General features: G+C 55.6%; 48 non-coding genes across 48 annotated transcripts; all 48 read left to right on the top strand.

Annotated features, from left to right (window-relative positions):
- The first annotated feature begins 127 nt into the window (after positions 1-127).
- LOC137114182 (U2 spliceosomal RNA) lies at positions 128-318 on the top strand. Its single transcript, XR_010913292.1, has one exon. It is a non-coding gene; the product is annotated as a U2 spliceosomal RNA (small nuclear RNA).
- Positions 319-869: 551 nt separating this feature from the next.
- LOC137113652 (U5 spliceosomal RNA) lies at positions 870-985 on the top strand. Its single transcript, XR_010912776.1, has one exon. It is a non-coding gene; the product is annotated as a U5 spliceosomal RNA (small nuclear RNA).
- Positions 986-1,166: 181 nt separating this feature from the next.
- LOC137114181 (U2 spliceosomal RNA) lies at positions 1,167-1,357 on the top strand. The gene has a single exon (XR_010913291.1). It is a non-coding gene; the product is annotated as a U2 spliceosomal RNA (small nuclear RNA).
- Positions 1,358-1,908: 551 nt separating this feature from the next.
- On the top strand, positions 1,909-2,024 carry LOC137113651 (U5 spliceosomal RNA). Its single transcript, XR_010912775.1, has one exon. It is a non-coding gene; the product is annotated as a U5 spliceosomal RNA (small nuclear RNA).
- A 181-nt stretch (positions 2,025-2,205) lies between these two features.
- Positions 2,206-2,396, top strand: LOC137114180 (U2 spliceosomal RNA). The gene has a single exon (XR_010913290.1). It is a non-coding gene; the product is annotated as a U2 spliceosomal RNA (small nuclear RNA).
- Positions 2,397-2,947: 551 nt separating this feature from the next.
- LOC137113650 (U5 spliceosomal RNA) lies at positions 2,948-3,063 on the top strand. Its single transcript, XR_010912774.1, has one exon. It is a non-coding gene; the product is annotated as a U5 spliceosomal RNA (small nuclear RNA).
- A 181-nt stretch (positions 3,064-3,244) lies between these two features.
- On the top strand, positions 3,245-3,435 carry LOC137114179 (U2 spliceosomal RNA). Its single transcript, XR_010913289.1, has one exon. It is a non-coding gene; the product is annotated as a U2 spliceosomal RNA (small nuclear RNA).
- A 551-nt stretch (positions 3,436-3,986) lies between these two features.
- On the top strand, positions 3,987-4,102 carry LOC137113649 (U5 spliceosomal RNA). Its single transcript, XR_010912773.1, has one exon. It is a non-coding gene; the product is annotated as a U5 spliceosomal RNA (small nuclear RNA).
- A 181-nt stretch (positions 4,103-4,283) lies between these two features.
- LOC137114178 (U2 spliceosomal RNA) lies at positions 4,284-4,474 on the top strand. Its single transcript, XR_010913288.1, has one exon. It is a non-coding gene; the product is annotated as a U2 spliceosomal RNA (small nuclear RNA).
- Positions 4,475-5,025: 551 nt separating this feature from the next.
- On the top strand, positions 5,026-5,141 carry LOC137113648 (U5 spliceosomal RNA). The gene has a single exon (XR_010912772.1). It is a non-coding gene; the product is annotated as a U5 spliceosomal RNA (small nuclear RNA).
- A 181-nt stretch (positions 5,142-5,322) lies between these two features.
- LOC137114177 (U2 spliceosomal RNA) lies at positions 5,323-5,513 on the top strand. The gene has a single exon (XR_010913287.1). It is a non-coding gene; the product is annotated as a U2 spliceosomal RNA (small nuclear RNA).
- A 551-nt stretch (positions 5,514-6,064) lies between these two features.
- LOC137113646 (U5 spliceosomal RNA) lies at positions 6,065-6,180 on the top strand. The gene has a single exon (XR_010912770.1). It is a non-coding gene; the product is annotated as a U5 spliceosomal RNA (small nuclear RNA).
- Positions 6,181-6,361: 181 nt separating this feature from the next.
- Positions 6,362-6,552, top strand: LOC137114176 (U2 spliceosomal RNA). The gene has a single exon (XR_010913286.1). It is a non-coding gene; the product is annotated as a U2 spliceosomal RNA (small nuclear RNA).
- Positions 6,553-7,103: 551 nt separating this feature from the next.
- Positions 7,104-7,219, top strand: LOC137113645 (U5 spliceosomal RNA). The gene has a single exon (XR_010912769.1). It is a non-coding gene; the product is annotated as a U5 spliceosomal RNA (small nuclear RNA).
- A 181-nt stretch (positions 7,220-7,400) lies between these two features.
- LOC137114174 (U2 spliceosomal RNA) lies at positions 7,401-7,591 on the top strand. Its single transcript, XR_010913285.1, has one exon. It is a non-coding gene; the product is annotated as a U2 spliceosomal RNA (small nuclear RNA).
- A 551-nt stretch (positions 7,592-8,142) lies between these two features.
- Positions 8,143-8,258, top strand: LOC137113644 (U5 spliceosomal RNA). Its single transcript, XR_010912768.1, has one exon. It is a non-coding gene; the product is annotated as a U5 spliceosomal RNA (small nuclear RNA).
- Positions 8,259-8,439: 181 nt separating this feature from the next.
- LOC137114327 (U2 spliceosomal RNA) lies at positions 8,440-8,632 on the top strand. Its single transcript, XR_010913433.1, has one exon. It is a non-coding gene; the product is annotated as a U2 spliceosomal RNA (small nuclear RNA).
- Positions 8,633-9,183: 551 nt separating this feature from the next.
- LOC137113643 (U5 spliceosomal RNA) lies at positions 9,184-9,299 on the top strand. The gene has a single exon (XR_010912766.1). It is a non-coding gene; the product is annotated as a U5 spliceosomal RNA (small nuclear RNA).
- Positions 9,300-9,476: 177 nt separating this feature from the next.
- On the top strand, positions 9,477-9,669 carry LOC137114431 (U2 spliceosomal RNA). The gene has a single exon (XR_010913531.1). It is a non-coding gene; the product is annotated as a U2 spliceosomal RNA (small nuclear RNA).
- Positions 9,670-10,220: 551 nt separating this feature from the next.
- LOC137113642 (U5 spliceosomal RNA) lies at positions 10,221-10,336 on the top strand. Its single transcript, XR_010912765.1, has one exon. It is a non-coding gene; the product is annotated as a U5 spliceosomal RNA (small nuclear RNA).
- Positions 10,337-10,517: 181 nt separating this feature from the next.
- On the top strand, positions 10,518-10,708 carry LOC137114172 (U2 spliceosomal RNA). Its single transcript, XR_010913283.1, has one exon. It is a non-coding gene; the product is annotated as a U2 spliceosomal RNA (small nuclear RNA).
- Positions 10,709-11,259: 551 nt separating this feature from the next.
- Positions 11,260-11,375, top strand: LOC137113641 (U5 spliceosomal RNA). Its single transcript, XR_010912764.1, has one exon. It is a non-coding gene; the product is annotated as a U5 spliceosomal RNA (small nuclear RNA).
- A 181-nt stretch (positions 11,376-11,556) lies between these two features.
- On the top strand, positions 11,557-11,747 carry LOC137113847 (U2 spliceosomal RNA). The gene has a single exon (XR_010912967.1). It is a non-coding gene; the product is annotated as a U2 spliceosomal RNA (small nuclear RNA).
- A 552-nt stretch (positions 11,748-12,299) lies between these two features.
- On the top strand, positions 12,300-12,415 carry LOC137113640 (U5 spliceosomal RNA). Its single transcript, XR_010912763.1, has one exon. It is a non-coding gene; the product is annotated as a U5 spliceosomal RNA (small nuclear RNA).
- A 181-nt stretch (positions 12,416-12,596) lies between these two features.
- Positions 12,597-12,787, top strand: LOC137113731 (U2 spliceosomal RNA). The gene has a single exon (XR_010912854.1). It is a non-coding gene; the product is annotated as a U2 spliceosomal RNA (small nuclear RNA).
- Positions 12,788-13,338: 551 nt separating this feature from the next.
- Positions 13,339-13,454, top strand: LOC137113639 (U5 spliceosomal RNA). Its single transcript, XR_010912762.1, has one exon. It is a non-coding gene; the product is annotated as a U5 spliceosomal RNA (small nuclear RNA).
- A 181-nt stretch (positions 13,455-13,635) lies between these two features.
- LOC137113618 (U2 spliceosomal RNA) lies at positions 13,636-13,826 on the top strand. Its single transcript, XR_010912742.1, has one exon. It is a non-coding gene; the product is annotated as a U2 spliceosomal RNA (small nuclear RNA).
- Positions 13,827-14,377: 551 nt separating this feature from the next.
- Positions 14,378-14,493, top strand: LOC137113638 (U5 spliceosomal RNA). The gene has a single exon (XR_010912761.1). It is a non-coding gene; the product is annotated as a U5 spliceosomal RNA (small nuclear RNA).
- A 181-nt stretch (positions 14,494-14,674) lies between these two features.
- LOC137114171 (U2 spliceosomal RNA) lies at positions 14,675-14,865 on the top strand. The gene has a single exon (XR_010913282.1). It is a non-coding gene; the product is annotated as a U2 spliceosomal RNA (small nuclear RNA).
- A 551-nt stretch (positions 14,866-15,416) lies between these two features.
- LOC137113637 (U5 spliceosomal RNA) lies at positions 15,417-15,532 on the top strand. The gene has a single exon (XR_010912760.1). It is a non-coding gene; the product is annotated as a U5 spliceosomal RNA (small nuclear RNA).
- A 181-nt stretch (positions 15,533-15,713) lies between these two features.
- On the top strand, positions 15,714-15,904 carry LOC137114170 (U2 spliceosomal RNA). The gene has a single exon (XR_010913281.1). It is a non-coding gene; the product is annotated as a U2 spliceosomal RNA (small nuclear RNA).
- Positions 15,905-16,455: 551 nt separating this feature from the next.
- Positions 16,456-16,571, top strand: LOC137113635 (U5 spliceosomal RNA). The gene has a single exon (XR_010912758.1). It is a non-coding gene; the product is annotated as a U5 spliceosomal RNA (small nuclear RNA).
- Positions 16,572-16,752: 181 nt separating this feature from the next.
- LOC137114169 (U2 spliceosomal RNA) lies at positions 16,753-16,943 on the top strand. Its single transcript, XR_010913280.1, has one exon. It is a non-coding gene; the product is annotated as a U2 spliceosomal RNA (small nuclear RNA).
- Positions 16,944-17,494: 551 nt separating this feature from the next.
- LOC137113634 (U5 spliceosomal RNA) lies at positions 17,495-17,610 on the top strand. The gene has a single exon (XR_010912757.1). It is a non-coding gene; the product is annotated as a U5 spliceosomal RNA (small nuclear RNA).
- A 181-nt stretch (positions 17,611-17,791) lies between these two features.
- LOC137114168 (U2 spliceosomal RNA) lies at positions 17,792-17,982 on the top strand. The gene has a single exon (XR_010913279.1). It is a non-coding gene; the product is annotated as a U2 spliceosomal RNA (small nuclear RNA).
- A 551-nt stretch (positions 17,983-18,533) lies between these two features.
- Positions 18,534-18,649, top strand: LOC137113633 (U5 spliceosomal RNA). Its single transcript, XR_010912756.1, has one exon. It is a non-coding gene; the product is annotated as a U5 spliceosomal RNA (small nuclear RNA).
- Positions 18,650-18,830: 181 nt separating this feature from the next.
- On the top strand, positions 18,831-19,021 carry LOC137114167 (U2 spliceosomal RNA). Its single transcript, XR_010913278.1, has one exon. It is a non-coding gene; the product is annotated as a U2 spliceosomal RNA (small nuclear RNA).
- Positions 19,022-19,572: 551 nt separating this feature from the next.
- On the top strand, positions 19,573-19,688 carry LOC137113632 (U5 spliceosomal RNA). The gene has a single exon (XR_010912755.1). It is a non-coding gene; the product is annotated as a U5 spliceosomal RNA (small nuclear RNA).
- Positions 19,689-19,869: 181 nt separating this feature from the next.
- LOC137114166 (U2 spliceosomal RNA) lies at positions 19,870-20,060 on the top strand. The gene has a single exon (XR_010913277.1). It is a non-coding gene; the product is annotated as a U2 spliceosomal RNA (small nuclear RNA).
- A 551-nt stretch (positions 20,061-20,611) lies between these two features.
- LOC137113631 (U5 spliceosomal RNA) lies at positions 20,612-20,727 on the top strand. The gene has a single exon (XR_010912754.1). It is a non-coding gene; the product is annotated as a U5 spliceosomal RNA (small nuclear RNA).
- A 181-nt stretch (positions 20,728-20,908) lies between these two features.
- On the top strand, positions 20,909-21,099 carry LOC137114165 (U2 spliceosomal RNA). Its single transcript, XR_010913276.1, has one exon. It is a non-coding gene; the product is annotated as a U2 spliceosomal RNA (small nuclear RNA).
- Positions 21,100-21,650: 551 nt separating this feature from the next.
- On the top strand, positions 21,651-21,766 carry LOC137113630 (U5 spliceosomal RNA). The gene has a single exon (XR_010912753.1). It is a non-coding gene; the product is annotated as a U5 spliceosomal RNA (small nuclear RNA).
- Positions 21,767-21,947: 181 nt separating this feature from the next.
- Positions 21,948-22,138, top strand: LOC137114164 (U2 spliceosomal RNA). The gene has a single exon (XR_010913275.1). It is a non-coding gene; the product is annotated as a U2 spliceosomal RNA (small nuclear RNA).
- A 551-nt stretch (positions 22,139-22,689) lies between these two features.
- Positions 22,690-22,805, top strand: LOC137113628 (U5 spliceosomal RNA). The gene has a single exon (XR_010912752.1). It is a non-coding gene; the product is annotated as a U5 spliceosomal RNA (small nuclear RNA).
- A 181-nt stretch (positions 22,806-22,986) lies between these two features.
- LOC137114163 (U2 spliceosomal RNA) lies at positions 22,987-23,177 on the top strand. Its single transcript, XR_010913274.1, has one exon. It is a non-coding gene; the product is annotated as a U2 spliceosomal RNA (small nuclear RNA).
- A 551-nt stretch (positions 23,178-23,728) lies between these two features.
- Positions 23,729-23,844, top strand: LOC137113839 (U5 spliceosomal RNA). The gene has a single exon (XR_010912959.1). It is a non-coding gene; the product is annotated as a U5 spliceosomal RNA (small nuclear RNA).
- A 181-nt stretch (positions 23,845-24,025) lies between these two features.
- LOC137114161 (U2 spliceosomal RNA) lies at positions 24,026-24,216 on the top strand. Its single transcript, XR_010913272.1, has one exon. It is a non-coding gene; the product is annotated as a U2 spliceosomal RNA (small nuclear RNA).
- Positions 24,217-24,767: 551 nt separating this feature from the next.
- LOC137113627 (U5 spliceosomal RNA) lies at positions 24,768-24,883 on the top strand. The gene has a single exon (XR_010912751.1). It is a non-coding gene; the product is annotated as a U5 spliceosomal RNA (small nuclear RNA).
- Positions 24,884-24,955: the final 72 nt, after the last annotated feature.

Genomic DNA, 24,955 nt, shown 5'->3' with positions numbered 1-24,955 from the left:
TGCAAAGAGAGCACGGCCGTGGGTGGGTGCTCAGCAGCGGCCAGTGTTACGTCCAGTTAACAATACTGCACCGCGACACTTGAGAAGTGTCAGAGGAGGTTGGCTCAGGCAGCAAAGAGTGGGGGTCATCGCTTCTCGGCCTTTTGGCTAAGATCAAGTGTAGTATCTGTTCTTATCAGTTTAATATCTGATATGTCCTCTACACGGGGACAACTTATTAAACGGATTTTTAGAACCGGGAGCTGAAAAAGGGGCTTGCTCCGTTCACTCCACGCATCGACCTGGCCTTGCAGTGCCGCTGGGAACGGTGCAGCCTTCTCTCCACCTGTGGACAAAAAAAAAAAACTTGCTCAGCTTTTCAGGGCGTGAGCCAAATGGGACGGCCGCCGGGGGTCACGCTAAGTACCCCTGCCGACTTAGTGGCGGCTTCTCGGTAGGCTCCTTTGGTTTTTGTCTTCTTGCAATTACGCTTTGTCAGCCATGACAACTGGCCGAAAAGTGCAGCGCGCCACAGCAAGGTGTAGCAACAACAGGGCCCCCGTGCGCGTTCTGCATTTCCCCCTGCAGGCATAGGGGGCAACGTTTCCATCCCGCCACAGGGCCCGTTTACCGCTCCCCGCGTTGCCCGTCTCCTTTTCTCGCTCCTCGCTCAAGATCTGCAAGCAGCTGAGCGTTTGCTAGCCCGCCTGGAAAAGGCAGGATCTTAGTCTGTCCGCAATCTGATTGGCTCGGCCAAAGGGCCGGGGCGGCCTCAGGGAAATGGGAGCTGCCTGGGAAATGGAACGCCTCGCAAGCCGAGAAGGGGGTTCCGCGAAGGTGGTGAGTGGTGCGACGAGGGACTTCGGCCCCACACGAAGGCAGGAGCGTCCTTACTCTGGTTTCTCTTCATCACGCACAAGTCTTTCGCCTTTTACTAAAGACTTCCGTGGAGAGGAATACCAATGAGTTAAATTCCATTTTTGGCAGGCTTTGCCTTCTGGCAGAGCCCTGTGAGTTTGTCAAACGTCAAAGCAGCTGTGTCCGTGGAGAGGTCGGCTTGTGCAAAGAGAGCACGGCCGTGGGTGGGTGCTCAGCAGCGGCCAGTGTTACGTCCAGTTAACAATACTGCACCGCGACACTTGAGAAGTGTCAGAGGAGGTTGGCTCAGGCAGCAAAGAGTGGGGGTCATCGCTTCTCGGCCTTTTGGCTAAGATCAAGTGTAGTATCTGTTCTTATCAGTTTAATATCTGATATGTCCTCTACACGGGGACAACTTATTAAACGGATTTTTAGAACCGGGAGCTGAAAAAGGGGCTTGCTCCGTTCACTCCACGCATCGACCTGGCCTTGCAGTGCCGCTGGGAACGGTGCAGCCTTCTCTCCACCTGTGGACAAAAAAAAAAAACTTGCTCAGCTTTTCAGGGCGTGAGCCAAATGGGACGGCCGCCGGGGGTCACGCTAAGTACCCCTGCCGACTTAGTGGCGGCTTCTCGGTAGGCTCCTTTGGTTTTTGTCTTCTTGCAATTACGCTTTGTCAGCCATGACAACTGGCCGAAAAGTGCAGCGCGCCACAGCAAGGTGTAGCAACAACAGGGCCCCCGTGCGCGTTCTGCATTTCCCCCTGCAGGCATAGGGGGCAACGTTTCCATCCCGCCACAGGGCCCGTTTACCGCTCCCCGCGTTGCCCGTCTCCTTTTCTCGCTCCTCGCTCAAGATCTGCAAGCAGCTGAGCGTTTGCTAGCCCGCCTGGAAAAGGCAGGATCTTAGTCTGTCCGCAATCTGATTGGCTCGGCCAAAGGGCCGGGGCGGCCTCAGGGAAATGGGAGCTGCCTGGGAAATGGAACGCCTCGCAAGCCGAGAAGGGGGTTCCGCGAAGGTGGTGAGTGGTGCGACGAGGGACTTCGGCCCCACACGAAGGCAGGAGCGTCCTTACTCTGGTTTCTCTTCATCACGCACAAGTCTTTCGCCTTTTACTAAAGACTTCCGTGGAGAGGAATACCAATGAGTTAAATTCCATTTTTGGCAGGCTTTGCCTTCTGGCAGAGCCCTGTGAGTTTGTCAAACGTCAAAGCAGCTGTGTCCGTGGAGAGGTCGGCCTGTGCAAAGAGAGCACGGCCGTGGGTGGGTGCTCAGCAGCGGCCAGTGTTACGTCCAGTTAACAATACTGCACCGCGACACTTGAGAAGTGTCAGAGGAGGTTGGCTCAGGCAGCAAAGAGTGGGGGTCATCGCTTCTCGGCCTTTTGGCTAAGATCAAGTGTAGTATCTGTTCTTATCAGTTTAATATCTGATATGTCCTCTACACGGGGACAACTTATTAAACGGATTTTTAGAACCGGGAGCTGAAAAAGGGGCTTGCTCCGTTCACTCCACGCATCGACCTGGCCTTGCAGTGCCGCTGGGAACGGTGCAGCCTTCTCTCCACCTGTGGACAAAAAAAAAAAACTTGCTCAGCTTTTCAGGGCGTGAGCCAAATGGGACGGCCGCCGGGGGTCACGCTAAGTACCCCTGCCGACTTAGTGGCGGCTTCTCGGTAGGCTCCTTTGGTTTTTGTCTTCTTGCAATTACGCTTTGTCAGCCATGACAACTGGCCGAAAAGTGCAGCGCGCCACAGCAAGGTGTAGCAACAACAGGGCCCCCGTGCGCGTTCTGCATTTCCCCCTGCAGGCATAGGGGGCAACGTTTCCATCCCGCCACAGGGCCCGTTTACCGCTCCCCGCGTTGCCCGTCTCCTTTTCTCGCTCCTCGCTCAAGATCTGCAAGCAGCTGAGCGTTTGCTAGCCCGCCTGGAAAAGGCAGGATCTTAGTCTGTCCGCAATCTGATTGGCTCGGCCAAAGGGCCGGGGCGGCCTCAGGGAAATGGGAGCTGCCTGGGAAATGGAACGCCTCGCAAGCCGAGAAGGGGGTTCCGCGAAGGTGGTGAGTGGTGCGACGAGGGACTTCGGCCCCACACGAAGGCAGGAGCGTCCTTACTCTGGTTTCTCTTCATCACGCACAAGTCTTTCGCCTTTTACTAAAGACTTCCGTGGAGAGGAATACCAATGAGTTAAATTCCATTTTTGGCAGGCTTTGCCTTCTGGCAGAGCCCTGTGAGTTTGTCAAACGTCAAAGCAGCTGTGTCCGTGGAGAGGTCGGCCTGTGCAAAGAGAGCACGGCCGTGGGTGGGTGCTCAGCAGCGGCCAGTGTTACGTCCAGTTAACAATACTGCACCGCGACACTTGAGAAGTGTCAGAGGAGGTTGGCTCAGGCAGCAAAGAGTGGGGGTCATCGCTTCTCGGCCTTTTGGCTAAGATCAAGTGTAGTATCTGTTCTTATCAGTTTAATATCTGATATGTCCTCTACACGGGGACAACTTATTAAACGGATTTTTAGAACCGGGAGCTGAAAAAGGGGCTTGCTCCGTTCACTCCACGCATCGACCTGGCCTTGCAGTGCCGCTGGGAACGGTGCAGCCTTCTCTCCACCTGTGGACAAAAAAAAAAAACTTGCTCAGCTTTTCAGGGCGTGAGCCAAATGGGACGGCCGCCGGGGGTCACGCTAAGTACCCCTGCCGACTTAGTGGCGGCTTCTCGGTAGGCTCCTTTGGTTTTTGTCTTCTTGCAATTACGCTTTGTCAGCCATGACAACTGGCCGAAAAGTGCAGCGCGCCACAGCAAGGTGTAGCAACAACAGGGCCCCCGTGCGCGTTCTGCATTTCCCCCTGCAGGCATAGGGGGCAACGTTTCCATCCCGCCACAGGGCCCGTTTACCGCTCCCCGCGTTGCCCGTCTCCTTTTCTCGCTCCTCGCTCAAGATCTGCAAGCAGCTGAGCGTTTGCTAGCCCGCCTGGAAAAGGCAGGATCTTAGTCTGTCCGCAATCTGATTGGCTCGGCCAAAGGGCCGGGGCGGCCTCAGGGAAATGGGAGCTGCCTGGGAAATGGAACGCCTCGCAAGCCGAGAAGGGGGTTCCGCGAAGGTGGTGAGTGGTGCGACGAGGGACTTCGGCCCCACACGAAGGCAGGAGCGTCCTTACTCTGGTTTCTCTTCATCACGCACAAGTCTTTCGCCTTTTACTAAAGACTTCCGTGGAGAGGAATACCAATGAGTTAAATTCCATTTTTGGCAGGCTTTGCCTTCTGGCAGAGCCCTGTGAGTTTGTCAAACGTCAAAGCAGCTGTGTCCGTGGAGAGGTCGGCCTGTGCAAAGAGAGCACGGCCGTGGGTGGGTGCTCAGCAGCGGCCAGTGTTACGTCCAGTTAACAATACTGCACCGCGACACTTGAGAAGTGTCAGAGGAGGTTGGCTCAGGCAGCAAAGAGTGGGGGTCATCGCTTCTCGGCCTTTTGGCTAAGATCAAGTGTAGTATCTGTTCTTATCAGTTTAATATCTGATATGTCCTCTACACGGGGACAACTTATTAAACGGATTTTTAGAACCGGGAGCTGAAAAAGGGGCTTGCTCCGTTCACTCCACGCATCGACCTGGCCTTGCAGTGCCGCTGGGAACGGTGCAGCCTTCTCTCCACCTGTGGACAAAAAAAAAAAACTTGCTCAGCTTTTCAGGGCGTGAGCCAAATGGGACGGCCGCCGGGGGTCACGCTAAGTACCCCTGCCGACTTAGTGGCGGCTTCTCGGTAGGCTCCTTTGGTTTTTGTCTTCTTGCAATTACGCTTTGTCAGCCATGACAACTGGCCGAAAAGTGCAGCGCGCCACAGCAAGGTGTAGCAACAACAGGGCCCCCGTGCGCGTTCTGCATTTCCGCCTGCAGGCATAGGGGGCAACGTTTCCATCCCGCCACAGGGCCCGTTTACCGCTCCCCGCGTTGCCCGTCTCCTTTTCTCGCTCCTCGCTCAAGATCTGCAAGCAGCTGAGCGTTTGCTAGCCCGCCTGGAAAAGGCAGGATCTTAGTCTGTCCGCAATCTGATTGGCTCGGCCAAAGGGCCGGGGCGGCCTCAGGGAAATGGGAGCTGCCTGGGAAATGGAACGCCTCGCAAGCCGAGAAGGGGGTTCCGCGAAGGTGGTGAGTGGTGCGACGAGGGACTTCGGCCCCACACGAAGGCAGGAGCGTCCTTACTCTGGTTTCTCTTCATCACGCACAAGTCTTTCGCCTTTTACTAAAGACTTCCGTGGAGAGGAATACCAATGAGTTAAATTCCATTTTTGGCAGGCTTTGCCTTCTGGCAGAGCCCTGTGAGTTTGTCAAACGTCAAAGCAGCTGTGTCCGTGGAGAGGTCGGCCTGTGCAAAGAGAGCACGGCCGTGGGTGGGTGCTCAGCAGCGGCCAGTGTTACGTCCAGTTAACAATACTGCACCGCGACACTTGAGAAGTGTCAGAGGAGGTTGGCTCAGGCAGCAAAGAGTGGGGGTCATCGCTTCTCGGCCTTTTGGCTAAGATCAAGTGTAGTATCTGTTCTTATCAGTTTAATATCTGATATGTCCTCTACACGGGGACAACTTATTAAACGGATTTTTAGAACCGGGAGCTGAAAAAGGGGCTTGCTCCGTTCACTCCACGCATCGACCTGGCCTTGCAGTGCCGCTGGGAACGGTGCAGCCTTCTCTCCACCTGTGGACAAAAAAAAAAAACTTGCTCAGCTTTTCAGGGCGTGAGCCAAATGGGACGGCCGCCGGGGGTCACGCTAAGTACCCCTGCCGACTTAGTGGCGGCTTCTCGGTAGGCTCCTTTGGTTTTTGTCTTCTTGCAATTACGCTTTGTCAGCCATGACAACTGGCCGAAAAGTGCAGCGCGCCACAGCAAGGTGTAGCAACAACAGGGCCCCCGTGCGCGTTCTGCATTTCCCCCTGCAGGCATAGGGGGCAACGTTTCCATCCCGCCACAGGGCCCGTTTACCGCTCCCCGCGTTGCCCGTCTCCTTTTCTCGCTCCTCGCTCAAGATCTGCAAGCAGCTGAGCGTTTGCTAGCCCGCCTGGAAAAGGCAGGATCTTAGTCTGTCCGCAATCTGATTGGCTCGGCCAAAGGGCCGGGGCGGCCTCAGGGAAATGGGAGCTGCCTGGGAAATGGAACGCCTCGCAAGCCGAGAAGGGGGTTCCGCGAAGGTGGTGAGTGGTGCGACGAGGGACTTCGGCCCCACACGAAGGCAGGAGCGTCCTTACTCTGGTTTCTCTTCATCACGCACAAGTCTTTCGCCTTTTACTAAAGACTTCCGTGGAGAGGAATACCAATGAGTTAAATTCCATTTTTGGCAGGCTTTGCCTTCTGGCAGAGCCCTGTGAGTTTGTCAAACGTCAAAGCAGCTGTGTCCGTGGAGAGGTCGGCCTGTGCAAAGAGAGCACGGCCGTGGGTGGGTGCTCAGCAGCGGCCAGTGTTACGTCCAGTTAACAATACTGCACCGCGACACTTGAGAAGTGTCAGAGGAGGTTGGCTCAGGCAGCAAAGAGTGGGGGTCATCGCTTCTCGGCCTTTTGGCTAAGATCAAGTGTAGTATCTGTTCTTATCAGTTTAATATCTGATATGTCCTCTACACGGGGACAACTTATTAAACGGATTTTTAGAACCGGGAGCTGAAAAAGGGGCTTGCTCCGTTCACTCCACGCATCGACCTGGCCTTGCAGTGCCGCTGGGAACGGTGCAGCCTTCTCTCCACCTGTGGACAAAAAAAAAAAACTTGCTCAGCTTTTCAGGGCGTGAGCCAAATGGGACGGCCGCCGGGGGTCACGCTAAGTACCCCTGCCGACTTAGTGGCGGCTTCTCGGTAGGCTCCTTTGGTTTTTGTCTTCTTGCAATTACGCTTTGTCAGCCATGACAACTGGCCGAAAAGTGCAGCGCGCCACAGCAAGGTGTAGCAACAACAGGGCCCCCGTGCGCGTTCTGCATTTCCCCCTGCAGGCATAGGGGGCAACGTTTCCATCCCGCCACAGGGCCCGTTTACCGCTCCCCGCGTTGCCCGTCTCCTTTTCTCGCTCCTCGCTCAAGATCTGCAAGCAGCTGAGCGTTTGCTAGCCCGCCTGGAAAAGGCAGGATCTTAGTCTGTCCGCAATCTGATTGGCTCGGCCAAAGGGCCGGGGCGGCCTCAGGGAAATGGGAGCTGCCTGGGAAATGGAACGCCTCGCAAGCCGAGAAGGGGGTTCCGCGAAGGTGGTGAGTGGTGCGACGAGGGACTTCGGCCCCACACGAAGGCAGGAGCGTCCTTACTCTGGTTTCTCTTCATCACGCACAAGTCTTTCGCCTTTTACTAAAGACTTCCGTGGAGAGGAATACCAATGAGTTAAATTCCATTTTTGGCAGGCTTTGCCTTCTGGCAGAGCCCTGTGAGTTTGTCAAACGTCAAAGCAGCTGTGTCCGTGGAGAGGTCGGCCTGTGCAAAGAGAGCACGGCCGTGGGTGGGTGCTCAGCAGCGGCCAGTGTTACGTCCAGTTAACAATACTGCACCGCGACACTTGAGAAGTGTCAGAGGAGGTTGGCTCAGGCAGCAAAGAGTGGGGGTCATCGCTTCTCGGCCTTTTGGCTAAGATCAAGTGTAGTATCTGTTCTTATCAGTTTAATATCTGATATGTCCTCTACACGGGGACAACTTATTAAACGGATTTTTAGAACCGGGAGCTGAAAAAGGGGCTTGCTCCGTTCACTCCACGCATCGACCTGGCCTTGCAGTGCCGCTGGGAACGGTGCAGCCTTCTCTCCACCTGTGGACAAAAAAAAAAAACTTGCTCAGCTTTTCAGGGCGTGAGCCAAATGGGACGGCCGCCGGGGGTCACGCTAAGTACCCCTGCCGACTTAGTGGCGGCTTCTCGGTAGGCTCCTTTGGTTTTTGTCTTCTTGCAATTACGCTTTGTCAGCCATGACAACTGGCCGAAAAGTGCAGCGCGCCACAGCAAGGTGTAGCAACAACAGGGCCCCCGTGCGCGTTCTGCATTTCCCCCTGCAGGCATAGGGGGCAACGTTTCCATCCCGCCACAGGGCCCGTTTACCGCTCCCCGCGTTGCCCGTCTCCTTTTCTCGCTCCTCGCTCAAGATCTGCAAGCAGCTGAGCGTTTGCTAGCCCGCCTGGAAAAGGCAGGATCTTAGTCTGTCCGCAATCTGATTGGCTCGGCCAAAGGGCCGGGGCGGCCTCAGGGAAATGGGAGCTGCCTGGGAAATGGAACGCCTCGCAAGCCGAGAAGGGGGTTCCGCGAAGGTGGTGAGTGGTGCGACGAGGGACTTCGGCCCCACACGAAGGCAGGAGCGTCCTTACTCTGGTTTCTCTTCATCACGCACAAGTCTTTCGCCTTTTACTAAAGACTTCCGTGGAGAGGAATACCAATGAGTTAAATTCCATTTTTGGCAGGCTTTGCCTTCTGGCAGAGCCCTGTGAGTTTGTCAAACGTCAAAGCAGCTGTGTCCGTGGAGAGGTCGGCCTGTGCAAAGAGAGCACGGCCGTGGGTGGGTGCTCAGCAGCGGCCAGTGTTACGTCCAGTTAACAATACTGCACCGCGACACTTGAGAAGTGTCAGAGGAGGTTGGCTCAGGCAGCAAAGAGTGGGGGTCATCGCTTCTCGGCCTTTTGGCTAAGATCAAGTGTAGTATCTGTTCTTATCAGTTTAATATCTGATATGTCCTCTACACGGGGACAACTTATTAAACGGATTTTTAGAACCGGGAGCTGAAAAAAAGGGGCTTGCTCCGTTCACTCCACGCATCGACCTGGCCTTGCAGTGCCGCTGGGAACGGTGCAGCCTTCTCTCCACCTGTGGACAAAAAAAAAAAACTTGCTCAGCTTTTCAGGGCGTGAGCCAAATGGGACGGCCGCCGGGGGTCACGCTAAGTACCCCTGCCGACTTAGTGGCGGCTTCTCGGTAGGCTCCTTTGGTTTTTGTCTTCTTGCAATTACGCTTTGTCAGCCATGACAACTGGCCGAAAAGTGCAGCGCGCCACAGCAAGGTGTAGCAACAACAGGGCCCCCGTGCGCGTTCTGCATTTCCCCCTGCAGGCATAGGGGGCAACGTTTCCATCCCGCCACAGGGCCCGTTTACCGCTCCCCGCGTTGCCCGTCTCCTTTTCTCGCTCCTCGCTCAAGATCTGCAAGCAGCTGAGCGTTTGCTAGCCCGCCTGGAAAAGGCAGGATCTTAGTCTGTCCGCAATCTGATTGGCTCGGCCAAAGGGCCGGGGCGGCCTCAGGGAAATGGGAGCTGCCTGGGAATTGGAACGCCTCGCAAGCCGAGAAGGGGGTTCCGCGAAGGTGGTGAGTGGTGCGACGAGGGACTTCGGCCCCACACGAAGGCAGGAGCGTCCTTACTCTGGTTTCTCTTCATCACGCACAAGTCTTTCGCCTTTTACTAAAGACTTCCGTGGAGAGGAATACCAATGAGTTAAATTCCATTTTTGGCAGGCTTTGCCTTCTGGCAGAGCCCTGTGAGTTTGTCAAACGTCAAAGCAGCTGTGTCCGTGGAGAGGTCGGCCTGTGCAAAGAGAGCACGGCCGTGGGTGGGTGCTCAGCAGCGGCCTTACGTCCAGTTAACAATACTGCACCGCGACACTTGAGAAGTGTCAGAGGAGGTTGGCTCAGGCAGCAAAGAGTGGGGGTCAACGCTTCTCGGCCTTTTGGCTAAGATCAAGTGTAGTATCTGTTCTTATCAGTTTAATATCTGATATGTCCTCTACACGGGGACAACTTATTAAACGGATTTTTAGAACCGGGAGCTGAAAAAAAGGGGCTTGCTCCGTTCACTCCACGCATCGACCTGGCCTTGCAGTGCCGCTGGGAACGGTGCAGCCTTCTCTCCACCTGTGGACAAAAAAAAAAAACTTGCTCAGCTTTTCAGGGCGTGAGCCAAATGGGACGGCCGCCGGGGGTCACGCTAAGTACCCCTGCCGACTTAGTGGCGGCTTCTCGGTAGGCTCCTTTGGTTTTTGTCTTCTTGCAATTACGCTTTGTCAGCCATGACAACTGGCCGAAAAGTGCAGCGCGCCACAGCAAGGTGTAGCAACAACAGGGCCCCCGTGCGCGTTCTGCATTTCCGCCTGCAGGCATAGGGGGCAACGTTTCCATCCCGCCACAGGGCCCGTTTACCGCTCCCCGCGTTGCCCGTCTCCTTTTCTCGCTCCTCGCTCAAGATCTGCAAGCAGCTGAGCGTTTGCTAGCCCGCCTGGAAAAGGCAGGATCTTAGTCTGTCCGCAATCTGATTGGCTCGGCCAAAGGGCCGGGGCGGCCTCAGGGAAATGGGAGCTGCCTGGGAAATGGAACGCCTCGCAAGCCGAGAAGGGGGTTCCGCGAAGGTGGTGAGTGGTGCGACGAGGGACTTCGGCCCCACACGAAGGCAGGAGCGTCCTTACTCTGGTTTCTCTTCATCACGCACAAGTCTTTCGCCTTTTACTAAAGACTTCCGTGGAGAGGAATACCAATGAGTTAAATTCCATTTTTGGCAGGCTTTGCCTTCTGGCAGAGCCCTGTGAGTTTGTCAAACGTCAAAGCAGCTGTGTCCGTGGAGAGGTCGGCCTGTGCAAAGAGAGCACGGCCGTGGGTGGGTGCTCAGCAGCGGCCAGTGTTACGTCCAGTTAACAATACTGCACCGCGACACTTGAGAAGTGTCAGAGGAGGTTGGCTCAGGCAGCAAAGAGTGGGGGTCATCGCTTCTCGGCCTTTTGGCTAAGATCAAGTGTAGTATCTGTTCTTATCAGTTTAATATCTGATATGTCCTCTACACGGGGACAACTTATTAAACGGATTTTTAGAACCGGGAGCTGAAAAAGGGGCTTGCTCCGTTCACTCCACGCATCGACCTGGCCTTGCAGTGCCGCTGGGAACGGTGCAGCCTTCTCTCCACCTGTGGACAAAAAAAAAAAACTTGCTCAGCTTTTCAGGGCGTGAGCCAAATGGGACGGCCGCCGGGGGTCACGCTAAGTACCCCTGCCGACTTAGTGGCGGCTTCTCGGTAGGCTCCTTTGGTTTTTGTCTTCTTGCAATTACGCTTTGTCAGCCATGACAACTGGCCGAAAAGTGCAGCGCGCCACAGCAAGGTGTAGCAACAACAGGGCCCCCGTGCGCGTTCTGCATTTCCCCCTGCAGGCATAGGGGGCAACGTTTCCATCCCGCCACAGGGCCCGTTTACCGCTCCCCGCGTTGCCCGTCTCCTTTTCTCGCTCCTCGCTCAAGATCTGCAAGCAGCTGAGCGTTTGCTAGCCCGCCTGGAAAAGGCAGGATCTTAGTCTGTCCGCAATCTGATTGGCTCGGCCAAAGGGCCGGGGCGGCCTCAGGGAAATGGGAGCTGCCTGGGAAATGGAACGCCTCGCAAGCCGAGAAGGGGGTTCCGCGAAGGTGGTGAGTGGTGCGACGAGGGACTTCGGCCCCACACGAAGGCAGGAGCGTCCTTACTCTGGTTTCTCTTCATCACGCACAAGTCTTTCGCCTTTTACTAAAGACTTCCGTGGAGAGGAATACCAATGAGTTAAATTCCATTTTTGGCAGGCTTTGCCTTCTGGCAGAGCCCTGTGAGTTTGTCAAACGTCAAAGCAGCTGTGTCCGTGGAGAGGTCGGCCTGTGCAAAGAGAGCACGGCCGTGGGTGGGTGCTCAGCAGCGGCCAGTGTTACGTCCAGTTAACAATACTGCACCGCGACACTTGAGAAGTGTCAGAGGAGGTTGGCTCAGGCAGCAAAGAGTGGGGGTCATCGCTTCTCGGCCTTTTGGCTAAGATCAAGTGTAGTATCTGTTCTTATCAGTTTAATATCTGATATGTCCTCTACACGGGGACAACTTATTAAACGGATTTTTAGAACCGGGAGCTGAAAAAGGGGCTTGCTCCGTTAACTCCACGCATCGACCTGGCCTTGCAGTGCCGCTGGGAACGGTGCAGCCTTCTCTCCACCTGTGGACAAAAAAAAAAAACTTGCTCAGCTTTTCAGGGCGTGAGCCAAATGGGACGGCCGCCGGGGGTCACGCTAAGTACCCCTGCCGACTTAGTGGCGGCTTCTCGGTAGGCTCCTTTGGTTTTTGTCTTCTTGCAATTACGCTTTGTCAGCCATGACAACTGGCCGAAAAGTGCAGCGCGCCACAGCAAAGGTGTAGCAACAACAGGGCCCCCGTGCGCGTTCTGCATTTCCCCCTGCAGGCATAGGGGGCAACGTTTCCATCCCGCCACAGGGCCCGTTTACCGCTCCCCGCGTTGCCCGTCTCCTTTTCTCGCTCCTCGCTCAAGATCTGCAAGCAGCTGAGCGTTTGCTAGCCCGCCTGGAAAAGGCAGGATCTTAGTCTGTCCGCAATCTGATTGGCTCGGCCAAAGGGCCGGGGCGGCCTCAGGGAAATGGGAGCTGCCTGGGAAATGGAACGCCTCGCAAGCCGAGAAGGGGGTTCCGCGAAGGTGGTGAGTGGTGCGACGAGGGACTTCGGCCCCACACGAAGGCAGGAGCGTCCTTACTCTGGTTTCTCTTCATCACGCACAAGTCTTTCGCCTTTTACTAAAGACTTCCGTGGAGAGGAATACCAATGAGTTAAATTCCATTTTTGGCAGGCTTTGCCTTCTGGCAGAGCCCTGTGAGTTTGTCAAACGTCAAAGCAGCTGTGTCCGTGGAGAGGTCGGCCTGTGCAAAGAGAGCACGGCCGTGGGTGGGTGCTCAGCAGCGGCCAGTGTTACGTCCAGTTAACAATACTGCACCGCGACACTTGAGAAGTGTCAGAGGAGGTTGGCTCAGGCAGCAAAGAGTGGGGGTCATCGCTTCTCGGCCTTTTGGCTAAGATCAAGTGTAGTATCTGTTCTTATCAGTTTAATATCTGATATGTCCTCTACACGGGGACAACTTATTAAACGGATTTTTAGAACCGGGAGCTGAAAAAGGGGCTTGCTCCGTTAACTCCACGCATCGACCTGGCCTTGCAGTGCCGCTGGGAACGGTGCAGCCTTCTCTCCACCTGTGGACAAAAAAAAAAAACTTGCTCAGCTTTTCAGGGCGTGAGCCAAATGGGACGGCCGCCGGGGGTCACGCTAAGTACCCCTGCCGACTTAGTGGCGGCTTCTCGGTAGGCTCCTTTGGTTTTTGTCTTCTTGCAATTACGCTTTGTCAGCCATGACAACTGGCCGAAAAGTGCAGCGCGCCACAGCAAGGTGTAGCAACAACAGGGCCCCCGTGCGCGTTCTGCATTTCCCCCTGCAGGCATAGGGGGCAACGTTTCCATCCCGCCACAGGGCCCGTTTACCGCTCCCCGCGTTGCCCGTCTCCTTTTCTCGCTCCTCGCTCAAGATCTGCAAGCAGCTGAGCGTTTGCTAGCCCGCCTGGAAAAGGCAGGATCTTAGTCTGTCCGCAATCTGATTGGCTCGGCCAAAGGGCCGGGGCGGCCTCAGGGAAATGGGAGCTGCCTGGGAAATGGAACGCCTCGCAAGCCGAGAAGGGGGTTCCGCGAAGGTGGTGAGTGGTGCGACGAGGGACTTCGGCCCCACACGAAGGCAGGAGCGTCCTTACTCTGGTTTCTCTTCATCACGCACAAGTCTTTCGCCTTTTACTAAAGACTTCCGTGGAGAGGAATACCAATGAGTTAAATTCCATTTTTGGCAGGCTTTGCCTTCTGGCAGAGCCCTGTGAGTTTGTCAAACGTCAAAGCAGCTGTGTCCGTGGAGAGGTCGGCCTGTGCAAAGAGAGCACGGCCGTGGGTGGGTGCTCAGCAGCGGCCAGTGTTACGTCCAGTTAACAATACTGCACCGCGACACTTGAGAAGTGTCAGAGGAGGTTGGCTCAGGCAGCAAAGAGTGGGGGTCATCGCTTCTCGGCCTTTTGGCTAAGATCAAGTGTAGTATCTGTTCTTATCAGTTTAATATCTGATATGTCCTCTACACGGGGACAACTTATTAAACGGATTTTTAGAACCGGGAGCTGAAAAAGGGGCTTGCTCCGTTAACTCCACGCATCGACCTGGCCTTGCAGTGCCGCTGGGAACGGTGCAGCCTTCTCTCCACCTGTGGACAAAAAAAAAAAACTTGCTCAGCTTTTCAGGGCGTGAGCCAAATGGGACGGCCGCCGGGGGTCACGCTAAGTACCCCTGCCGACTTAGTGGCGGCTTCTCGGTAGGCTCCTTTGGTTTTTGTCTTCTTGCAATTACGCTTTGTCAGCCATGACAACTGGCCGAAAAGTGCAGCGCGCCACAGCAAGGTGTAGCAACAACAGGGCCCCCGTGCGCGTTCTGCATTTCCCCCTGCAGGCATAGGGGGCAACGTTTCCATCCCGCCACAGGGCCCGTTTACCGCTCCCCGCGTTGCCCGTCTCCTTTTCTCGCTCCTCGCTCAAGATCTGCAAGCAGCTGAGCGTTTGCTAGCCCGCCTGGAAAAGGCAGGATCTTAGTCTGTCCGCAATCTGATTGGCTCGGCCAAAGGGCCGGGGCGGCCTCAGGGAAATGGGAGCTGCCTGGGAAATGGAACGCCTCGCAAGCCGAGAAGGGGGTTCCGCGAAGGTGGTGAGTGGTGCGACGAGGGACTTCGGCCCCACACGAAGGCAGGAGCGTCCTTACTCTGGTTTCTCTTCATCACGCACAAGTCTTTCGCCTTTTACTAAAGACTTCCGTGGAGAGGAATACCAATGAGTTAAATTCCATTTTTGGCAGGCTTTGCCTTCTGGCAGAGCCCTGTGAGTTTGTCAAACGTCAAAGCAGCTGTGTCCGTGGAGAGGTCGGCCTGTGCAAAGAGAGCACGGCCGTGGGTGGGTGCTCAGCAGCGGCCAGTGTTACGTCCAGTTAACAATACTGCACCGCGACACTTGAGAAGTGTCAGAGGAGGTTGGCTCAGGCAGCAAAGAGTGGGGGTCATCGCTTCTCGGCCTTTTGGCTAAGATCAAGTGTAGTATCTGTTCTTATCAGTTTAATATCTGATATGTCCTCTACACGGGGACAACTTATTAAACGGATTTTTAGAACCGGGAGCTGAAAAAGGGGCTTGCTCCGTTCACTCCACGCATCGACCTGGCCTTGCAGTGCCGCTGGGAACGGTGCAGCCTTCTCTCCACCTGTGGACAAAAAAAAAAAACTTGCTCAGCTTTTCAGGGCGTGAGCCAAATGGGACGGCCGCCGGGGGTCACGCTAAGTACCCCTGCCGACTTAGTGGCGGCTTCTCGGTAGGCTCCTTTGGTTTTTGTCTTCTTGCAATTACGCTTTGTCAGCCATGACAACTGGCCGAAAAGTGCAGCGCGCCACAGCAAGGTGTAGCAACAACAGGGCCCCCGTGCGCGTTCTGCATTTCCCCCTGCAGGCATAGGGGGCAACGTTTCCATCCCGCCACAGGGCCCGTTTACCGCTCCCCGCGTTGCCCGTCTCCTTTTCTCGCTCCTCGCTCAAGATCTGCAAGCAGCTGAGCGTTTGCTAGCCCGCCTGGAAAAGGCAGGATCTTAGTCTGTCCGCAATCTGATTGGCTCGGCCAAAGGGCCGGGGCGGCCTCAGGGAAATGGGAGCTGCCTGGGAAATGGAACGCCTCGCAAGCCGAGAAGGGGGTTCCGCGAAGGTGGTGAGTGGTGCGACGAGGGACTTCGGCCCCACACGAAGGCAGGAGCGTCCTTACTCTGGTTTCTCTTCATCACGCACAAGTCTTTCGCCTTTTACTAAAGACTTCCGTGGAGAGGAATACCAATGAGTTAAATTCCATTTTTGGCAGGCTTTGCCTTCTGGCAGAGCCCTGTGAGTTTGTCAAACGTCAAAGCAGCTGTGTCCGTGGAGAGGTCGGCTTGTGCAAAGAGAGCACGGCCGTGGGTGGGTGCTCAGCAGCGGCCAGTGTTACGTCCAGTTAACAATACTGCACCGCGACACTTGAGAAGTGTCAGAGGAGGTTGGCTCAGGCAGCAAAGAGTGGGGGTCATCGCTTCTCGGCCTTTTGGCTAAGATCAAGTGTAGTATCTGTTCTTATCAGTTTAATATCTGATATGTCCTCTACACGGGGACAACTTATTAAACGGATTTTTAGAACCGGGAGCTGAAAAAGGGGCTTGCTCCGTTCACTCCACGCATCGACCTGGCCTTGCAGTGCCGCTGGGAACGGTGCAGCCTTCTCTCCACCTGTGGACAAAAAAAAAAAACTTGCTCAGCTTTTCAGGGCGTGAGCCAAATGGGACGGCCGCCGGGGGTCACGCTAAGTACCCCTGCCGACTTAGTGGCGGCTTCTCGGTAGGCTCCTTTGGTTTTTGTCTTCTTGCAATTACGCTTTGTCAGCCATGACAACTGGCCGAAAAGTGCAGCGCGCCACAGCAAGGTGTAGCAACAACAGGGCCCCCGTGCGCGTTCTGCATTTCCCCCTGCAGGCATAGGGGGCAACGTTTCCATCCCGCCACAGGGCCCGTTTACCGCTCCCCGCGTTGCCCGTCTCCTTTTCTCGCTCCTCGCTCAAGATCTGCAAGCAGCTGAGCGTTTGCTAGCCCGCCTGGAAAAGGCAGGATCTTAGTCTGTCCGCAATCTGATTGGCTCGGCCAAAGGGCCGGGGCGGCCTCAGGGAAATGGGAGCTGCCTGGGAAATGGAACGCCTCGCAAGCCGAGAAGGGGGTTCCGCGAAGGTGGTGAGTGGTGCGACGAGGGACTTCGGCCCCACACGAAGGCAGGAGCGTCCTTACTCTGGTTTCTCTTCATCACGCACAAGTCTTTCGCCTTTTACTAAAGACTTCCGTGGAGAGGAATACCAATGAGTTAAATTCCATTTTTGGCAGGCTTTGCCTTCTGGCAGAGCCCTGTGAGTTTGTCAAACGTCAAAGCAGCTGTGTCCGTGGAGAGGTCGGCCTGTGCAAAGAGAGCACGGCCGTGGGTGGGTGCTCAGCAGCGGCCAGTGTTACGTCCAGTTAACAATACTGCACCGCGACACTTGAGAAGTGTCAGAGGAGGTTGGCTCAGGCAGCAAAGAGTGGGGGTCATCGCTTCTCGGCCTTTTGGCTAAGATCAAGTGTAGTATCTGTTCTTATCAGTTTAATATCTGATATGTCCTCTACACGGGGACAACTTATTAAACGGATTTTTAGAACCGGGAGCTGAAAAAGGGGCTTGCTCCGTTCACTCCACGCATCGACCTGGCCTTGCAGTGCCGCTGGGAACGGTGCAGCCTTCTCTCCACCTGTGGACAAAAAAAAAAAACTTGCTCAGCTTTTCAGGGCGTGAGCCAAATGGGACGGCCGCCGGGGGTCACGCTAAGTACCCCTGCCGACTTAGTGGCGGCTTCTCGGTAGGCTCCTTTGGTTTTTGTCTTCTTGCAATTACGCTTTGTCAGCCATGACAACTGGCCGAAAAGTGCAGCGCGCCACAGCAAGGTGTAGCAACAACAGGGCCCCCGTGCGCGTTCTGCATTTCCCCCTGCAGGCATAGGGGGCAACGTTTCCATCCCGCCACAGGGCCCGTTTACCGCTCCCCGCGTTGCCCGTCTCCTTTTCTCGCTCCTCGCTCAAGATCTGCAAGCAGCTGAGCGTTTGCTAGCCCGCCTGGAAAAGGCAGGATCTTAGTCTGTCCGCAATCTGATTGGCTCGGCCAAAGGGCCGGGGCGGCCTCAGGGAAATGGGAGCTGCCTGGGAAATGGAACGCCTCGCAAGCCGAGAAGGGGGTTCCGCGAAGGTGGTGAGTGGTGCGACGAGGGACTTCGGCCCCACACGAAGGCAGGAGCGTCCTTACTCTGGTTTCTCTTCATCACGCACAAGTCTTTCGCCTTTTACTAAAGACTTCCGTGGAGAGGAATACCAATGAGTTAAATTCCATTTTTGGCAGGCTTTGCCTTCTGGCAGAGCCCTGTGAGTTTGTCAAACGTCAAAGCAGCTGTGTCCGTGGAGAGGTCGGCCTGTGCAAAGAGAGCACGGCCGTGGGTGGGTGCTCAGCAGCGGCCAGTGTTACGTCCAGTTAACAATACTGCACCGCGACACTTGAGAAGTGTCAGAGGAGGTTGGCTCAGGCAGCAAAGAGTGGGGGTCATCGCTTCTCGGCCTTTTGGCTAAGATCAAGTGTAGTATCTGTTCTTATCAGTTTAATATCTGATATGTCCTCTACACGGGGACAACTTATTAAACGGATTTTTAGAACCGGGAGCTGAAAAAGGGGCTTGCTCCGTTCACTCCACGCATCGACCTGGCCTTGCAGTGCCGCTGGGAACGGTGCAGCCTTCTCTCCACCTGTGGACAAAAAAAAAAAACTTGCTCAGCTTTTCAGGGCGTGAGCCAAATGGGACGGCCGCCGGGGGTCACGCTAAGTACCCCTGCCGACTTAGTGGCGGCTTCTCGGTAGGCTCCTTTGGTTTTTGTCTTCTTGCAATTACGCTTTGTCAGCCATGACAACTGGCCGAAAAGTGCAGCGCGCCACAGCAAGGTGTAGCAACAACAGGGCCCCCGTGCGCGTTCTGCATTTCCCCCTGCAGGCATAGGGGGCAACGTTTCCATCCCGCCACAGGGCCCGTTTACCGCTCCCCGCGTTGCCCGTCTCCTTTTCTCGCTCCTCGCTCAAGATCTGCAAGCAGCTGAGCGTTTGCTAGCCCGCCTGGAAAAGGCAGGATCTTAGTCTGTCCGCAATCTGATTGGCTCGGCCAAAGGGCCGGGGCGGCCTCAGGGAAATGGGAGCTGCCTGGGAAATGGAACGCCTCGCAAGCCGAGAAGGGGGTTCCGCGAAGGTGGTGAGTGGTGCGACGAGGGACTTCGGCCCCACACGAAGGCAGGAGCGTCCTTACTCTGGTTTCTCTTCATCACGCACAAGTCTTTCGCCTTTTACTAAAGACTTCCGTGGAGAGGAATACCAATGAGTTAAATTCCATTTTTGGCAGGCTTTGCCTTCTGGCAGAGCCCTGTGAGTTTGTCAAACGTCAAAGCAGCTGTGTCCGTGGAGAGGTCGGCCTGTGCAAAGAGAGCACGGCCGTGGGTGGGTGCTCAGCAGCGGCCAGTGTTACGTCCAGTTAACAATACTGCACCGCGACACTTGAGAAGTGTCAGAGGAGGTTGGCTCAGGCAGCAAAGAGTGGGGGTCATCGCTTCTCGGCCTTTTGGCTAAGATCAAGTGTAGTATCTGTTCTTATCAGTTTAATATCTGATATGTCCTCTACACGGGGACAACTTATTAAACGGATTTTTAGAACCGGGAGCTGAAAAAGGGGCTTGCTCCGTTCACTCCACGCATCGACCTGGCCTTGCAGTGCCGCTGGGAACGGTGCAGCCTTCTCTCCACCTGTGGACAAAAAAAAAAAACTTGCTCAGCTTTTCAGGGCGTGAGCCAAATGGGACGGCCGCCGGGGGTCACGCTAAGTACCCCTGCCGACTTAGTGGCGGCTTCTCGGTAGGCTCCTTTGGTTTTTGTCTTCTTGCAATTACGCTTTGTCAGCCATGACAACTGGCCGAAAAGTGCAGCGCGCCACAGCAAGGTGTAGCAACAACAGGGCCCCCGTGCGCGTTCTGCATTTCCGCCTGCAGGCATAGGGGGCAACGTTTCCATCCCGCCACAGGGCCCGTTTACCGCTCCCCGCGTTGCCCGTCTCCTTTTCTCGCTCCTCGCTCAAGATCTGCAAGCAGCTGAGCGTTTGCTAGCCCGCCTGGAAAAGGCAGGATCTTAGTCTGTCCGCAATCTGATTGGCTCGGCCAAAGGGCCGGGGCGGCCTCAGGGAAATGGGAGCTGCCTGGGAAATGGAACGCCTCGCAAGCCGAGAAGGGGGTTCCGCGAAGGTGGTGAGTGGTGCGACGAGGGACTTCGGCCCCACACGAAGGCAGGAGCGTCCTTACTCTGGTTTCTCTTCATCACGCACAAGTCTTTCGCCTTTTACTAAAGACTTCCGTGGAGAGGAATACCAATGAGTTAAATTCCATTTTTGGCAGGCTTTGCCTTCTGGCAGAGCCCTGTGAGTTTGTCAAACGTCAAAGCAGCTGTGTCCGTGGAGAGGTCGGCCTGTGCAAAGAGAGCACGGCCGTGGGTGGGTGCTCAGCAGCGGCCAGTGTTACGTCCAGTTAACAATACTGCACCGCGACACTTGAGAAGTTTCAGAGGAGGTTGGCTCAGGCAGCAAAGAGTGGGGGTCATCGCTTCTCGGCCTTTTGGCTAAGATCAAGTGTAGTATCTGTTCTTATCAGTTTAATATCTGATATGTCCTCTACACGGGGACAACTTATTAAACGGATTTTTAGAACCGGGAGCTGAAAAAGGGGCTTGCTCCGTTCACTCCACGCATCGACCTGGCCTTGCAGTGCCGCTGGGAACGGTGCAGCCTTCTCTCCACCTGTGGACAAAAAAAAAAAACTTGCTCAGCTTTTCAGGGCGTGAGCCAAATGGGACGGCCGCCGGGGGTCACGCTAAGTACCCCTGCCGACTTAGTGGCGGCTTCTCGGTAGGCTCCTTTGGTTTTTGTCTTCTTGCAATTACGCTTTGTCAGCCATGACAACTGGCCGAAAAGTGCAGCGCGCCACAGCAAGGTGTAGCAACAACAGGGCCCCCGTGCGCGTTCTGCATTTCCCCCTGCAGGCATAGGGGGCAACGTTTCCATCCCGCCACAGGGCCCGTTTACCGCTCCCCGCGTTGCCCGTCTCCTTTTCTCGCTCCTCGCTCAAGATCTGCAAGCAGCTGAGCGTTTGCTAGCCCGCCTGGAAAAGGCAGGATCTTAGTCTGTCCGCAATCTGATTGGCTCGGCCAAAGGGCCGGGGCGGCCTCAGGGAAATGGGAGCTGCCTGGGAAATGGAACGCCTCGCAAGCCGAGAAGGGGGTTCCGCGAAGGTGGTGAGTGGTGCGACGAGGGACTTCGGCCCCACACGAAGGCAGGAGCGTCCTTACTCTGGTTTCTCTTCATCACGCACAAGTCTTTCGCCTTTTACTAAAGACTTCCGTGGAGAGGAATACCAATGAGTTAAATTCCATTTTTGGCAGGCTTTGCCTTCTGGCAGAGCCCTGTGAGTTTGTCAAACGTCAAAGCAGCTGTGTCCGTGGAGAGGTCGGCCTGTGCAAAGAGAGCACGGCCGTGGGTGGGTGCTCAGCAGCGGCCAGTGTTACGTCCAGTTAACAATACTGCACCGCGACACTTGAGAAGTGTCAGAGGAGGTTGGCTCAGGCAGCAAAGAGTGGGGGTCATCGCTTCTCGGCCTTTTGGCTAAGATCAAGTGTAGTATCTGTTCTTATCAGTTTAATATCTGATATGTCCTCTACACGGGGACAACTTATTAAACGGATTTTTAGAACCGGGAGCTGAAAAAGGGGCTTGCTCCGTTCACTCCACGCATCGACCTGGCCTTGCAGTGCCGCTGGGAACGGTGCAGCCTTCTCTCCACCTGTGGACAAAAAAAAAAAACTTGCTCAGCTTTTCAGGGCGTGAGCCAAATGGGACGGCCGCCGGGGGTCACGCTAAGTACCCCTGCCGACTTAGTGGCGGCTTCTCGGTAGGCTCCTTTGGTTTTTGTCTTCTTGCAATTACGCTTTGTCAGCCATGACAACTGGCCGAAAAGTGCAGCGCGCCACAGCAAGGTGTAGCAACAACAGGGCCCCCGTGCGCGTTCTGCATTTCCCCCTGCAGGCATAGGGGGCAACGTTTCCATCCCGCCACAGGGCCCGTTTACCGCTCCCCGCGTTGCCCGTCTCCTTTTCTCGCTCCTCGCTCAAGATCTGCAAGCAGCTGAGCGTTTGCTAGCCCGCCTGGAAAAGGCAGGATCTTAGTCTGTCCGCAATCTGATTGGCTCGGCCAAAGGGCCGGGGCGGCCTCAGGGAAATGGGAGCTGCCTGGGAAATGGAACGCCTCGCAAGCCGAGAAGGGGGTTCCGCGAAGGTGGTGAGTGGTGCGACGAGGGACTTCGGCCCCACACGAAGGCAGGAGCGTCCTTACTCTGGTTTCTCTTCATCACGCACAAGTCTTTCGCCTTTTACTAAAGACTTCCGTGGAGAGGAATACCAATGAGTTAAATTCCATTTTTGGCAGGCTTTGCCTTCTGGCAGAGCCCTGTGAGTTTGTCAAACGTCAAAGCAGCTGTGTCCGTGGAGAGGTCGGCCTGTGCAAAGAGAGCACGGCCGTGGGTGGGTGCTCAGCAGCGGCCAGTGTTACGTCCAGTTAACAATACTGCACCGCGACACTTGAGAAGTGTCAGAGGAGGTTGGCTCAGGCAGCAAAGAGTGGGGGTCATCGCTTCTCGGCCTTTTGGCTAAGATCAAGTGTAGTATCTGTTCTTATCAGTTTAATATCTGATATGTCCTCTACACGGGGACAACTTATTAAACGGATTTTTAGAACCGGGAGCTGAAAAAGGGGCTTGCTCCGTTCACTCCACGCATCGACCTGGCCTTGCAGTGCCGCTGGGAACGGTGCAGCCTTCTCTCCACCTGTGGACAAAAAAAAAAAACTTGCTCAGCTTTTCAGGGCGTGAGCCAAATGGGACGGCCGCCGGGGGTCACGCTAAGTACCCCTGCCGACTTAGTGGCGGCTTCTCGGTAGGCTCCTTTGGTTTTTGTCTTCTTGCAATTACGCTTTGTCAGCCATGACAACTGGCCGAAAAGTGCAGCGCGCCACAGCAAGGTGTAGCAACAACAGGGCCCCCGTGCGCGTTCTGCATTTCCCCCTGCAGGCATAGGGGGCAACGTTTCCATCCCGCCACAGGGCCCGTTTACCGCTCCCCGCGTTGCCCGTCTCCTTTTCTCGCTCCTCGCTCAAGATCTGCAAGCAGCTGAGCGTTTGCTAGCCCGCCTGGAAAAGGCAGGATCTTAGTCTGTCCGCAATCTGATTGGCTCGGCCAAAGGGCCGGGGCGGCCTCAGGGAAATGGGAGCTGCCTGGGAAATGGAACGCCTCGCAAGCCGAGAAGGGGGTTCCGCGAAGGTGGTGAGTGGTGCGACGAGGGACTTCGGCCCCACACGAAGGCAGGAGCGTCCTTACTCTGGTTTCTCTTCATCACGCACAAGTCTTTCGCCTTTTACTAAAGACTTCCGTGGAGAGGAATACCAATGAGTTAAATTCCATTTTTGGCAGGCTTTGCCTTCTGGCAGAGCCCTGTGAGTTTGTCAAACGTCAAAGCAGCTGTGTCCGTGGAGAGGTCGGCCTGTGCAAAGAGAGCACGGCCGTGGGTGGGTGCTCAGCAGCGGCCAGTGTTACGTCCAGTTAACAATACTGCACCGCGACACTTGAGAAGTGTCAGAGGAGGTTGGCTCAGGCAGCAAAGAGTGGGGGTCATCGCTTCTCGGCCTTTTGGCTAAGATCAAGTGTAGTATCTGTTCTTATCAGTTTAATATCTGATATGTCCTCTACACGGGGACAACTTATTAAACGGATTTTTAGAACCGGGAGCTGAAAAAGGGGCTTGCTCCGTTCACTCCACGCATCGACCTGGCCTTGCAGTGCCGCTGGGAACGGTGCAGCCTTCTCTCCACCTGTGGACAAAAAAAAAAAACTTGCTCAGCTTTTCAGGGCGTGAGCCAAATGGGACGGCCGCCGGGGGTCACGCTAAGTACCCCTGCCGACTTAGTGGCGGCTTCTCGGTAGGCTCCTTTGGTTTTTGTCTTCTTGCAATTACGCTTTGTCAGCCATGACAACTGGCCGAAAAGTGCAGCGCGCCACAGCAAGGTGTAGCAACAACAGGGCCCCCGTGCGCATTCTGCATTTCCGCCTGCAGGCATAGGGGGCAACGTTTCCATCCCGCCACAGGGCCCGTTTACCGCTCCCCGCGTTGCCCGTCTCCTTTTCTCGCTCCTCGCTCAAGATCTGCAAGCAGCTGAGCGTTTGCTAGCCCGCCTGGAAAAGGCAGGATCTTAGTCTGTCCGCAATCTGATTGGCTCGGCCAAAGGGCCGGGGCGGCCTCAGGGAAATGGGAGCTGCCTGGGAAATGGAACGCCTCGCAAGCCGAGAAGGGGGTTCCGCGAAGGTGGTGAGTGGTGCGACGAGGGACTTCGGCCCCACACGAAGGCAGGAGCGTCCTTACTCTGGTTTCTATTCATCACGCACAAGTCTTTCGCCTTTTACTAAAGACTTCCGTGGAGAGGAATACCAATGAGTTAAATTCCATTTTTGGCAGGCTTTGCCTTCTGGCAGAGCCCTGTGAGTTTGTCAAACGTCAAAGCAGCTGTGTCCGTGGAGAGGTCGGCCTGTGCAAAGAGAGCACGGCCGTGGGTGGGTGCTCAGCAGCGGCCAGTGTTACGTCCAGTTAACAATACTGCACCGCGACACTTGAGAAGTGTCAGAGGAGGTTGGCTCAGGCAGCAAAGAGTGGGGGTCATCGCTTCTCGGCCTTTTGGCTAAGATCAAGTGTAGTATCTGTTCTTATCAGTTTAATATCTGATATGTCCTCTACACGGGGACAACTTATTAAACGGATTTTTAGAACCGGGAGCTGAAAAAGGGGCTTGCTCCGTTCACTCCACGCATCGACCTGGCCTTGCAGTGCCGCTGGGAACGGTGCAGCCTTCTCTCCACCTGTGGACAAAAAAAAAAAACTTGCTCAGCTTTTCAGGGCGTGAGCCAAATGGGACGGCCGCCGGGGGTCACGCTAAGTACCCCTGCCGACTTAGTGGCGGCTTCTCGGTAGGCTCCTTTGGTTTTTGTCTTCTTGCAATTACGCTTTGTCAGCCATGACAACTGGCCGAAAAGTGCAGCGCGCCACAGCAAGGTGTAGCAACAACAGGGCCCCCGTGCGCGTTCTGCATTTCCGCCTGCAGGCATAGGGGGCAACGTTTCCATCCCGCCACAGGGCCCGTTTACCGCTCCCCGCGTTGCCCGTCTCCTTTTCTCGCTCCTCGCTCAAGATCTGCAAGCAGCTGAGCGTTTGCTAGCCCGCCTGGAAAAGGCAGGATCTTAGTCTGTCCGCAATCTGATTGGCTCGGCCAAAGGGCCGGGGCGGCCTCAGGGAAATGGGAGCTGCCTGGGAAATGGAACGCCTCGCAAGCCGAGAAGGGGGTTCCGCGAAGGTGGTGAGTGGTGCGACGAGGGACTTCGGCCCCACACGAAGGCAGGAGCGTCCTTACTCTGGTTTCTCTTCATCACGCACAAGTCTTTCGCCTTTTACTAAAGACTTCCGTGGAGAGGAATACCAATGAGTTAAATTCCATTTTTGGCAGGCTTTGCCTTCTGGCAGAGCCCTGTGAGTTTGTCAAACGTCAAAGCAGCTGTGTCCGTGGAGAGGTCGGCCTGTGCAAAGAGAGCACGGCC

This window comes from Channa argus, unplaced genomic scaffold (assembly GCF_033026475.1).
Source record: "Channa argus isolate prfri unplaced genomic scaffold, Channa argus male v1.0 Contig016, whole genome shotgun sequence".
In the NCBI taxonomy this organism is placed as follows: Eukaryota; Metazoa; Chordata; class Actinopteri; order Anabantiformes; family Channidae; genus Channa; species Channa argus.
This window is presented reverse-complemented; position numbering and strand designations above follow the sequence as displayed.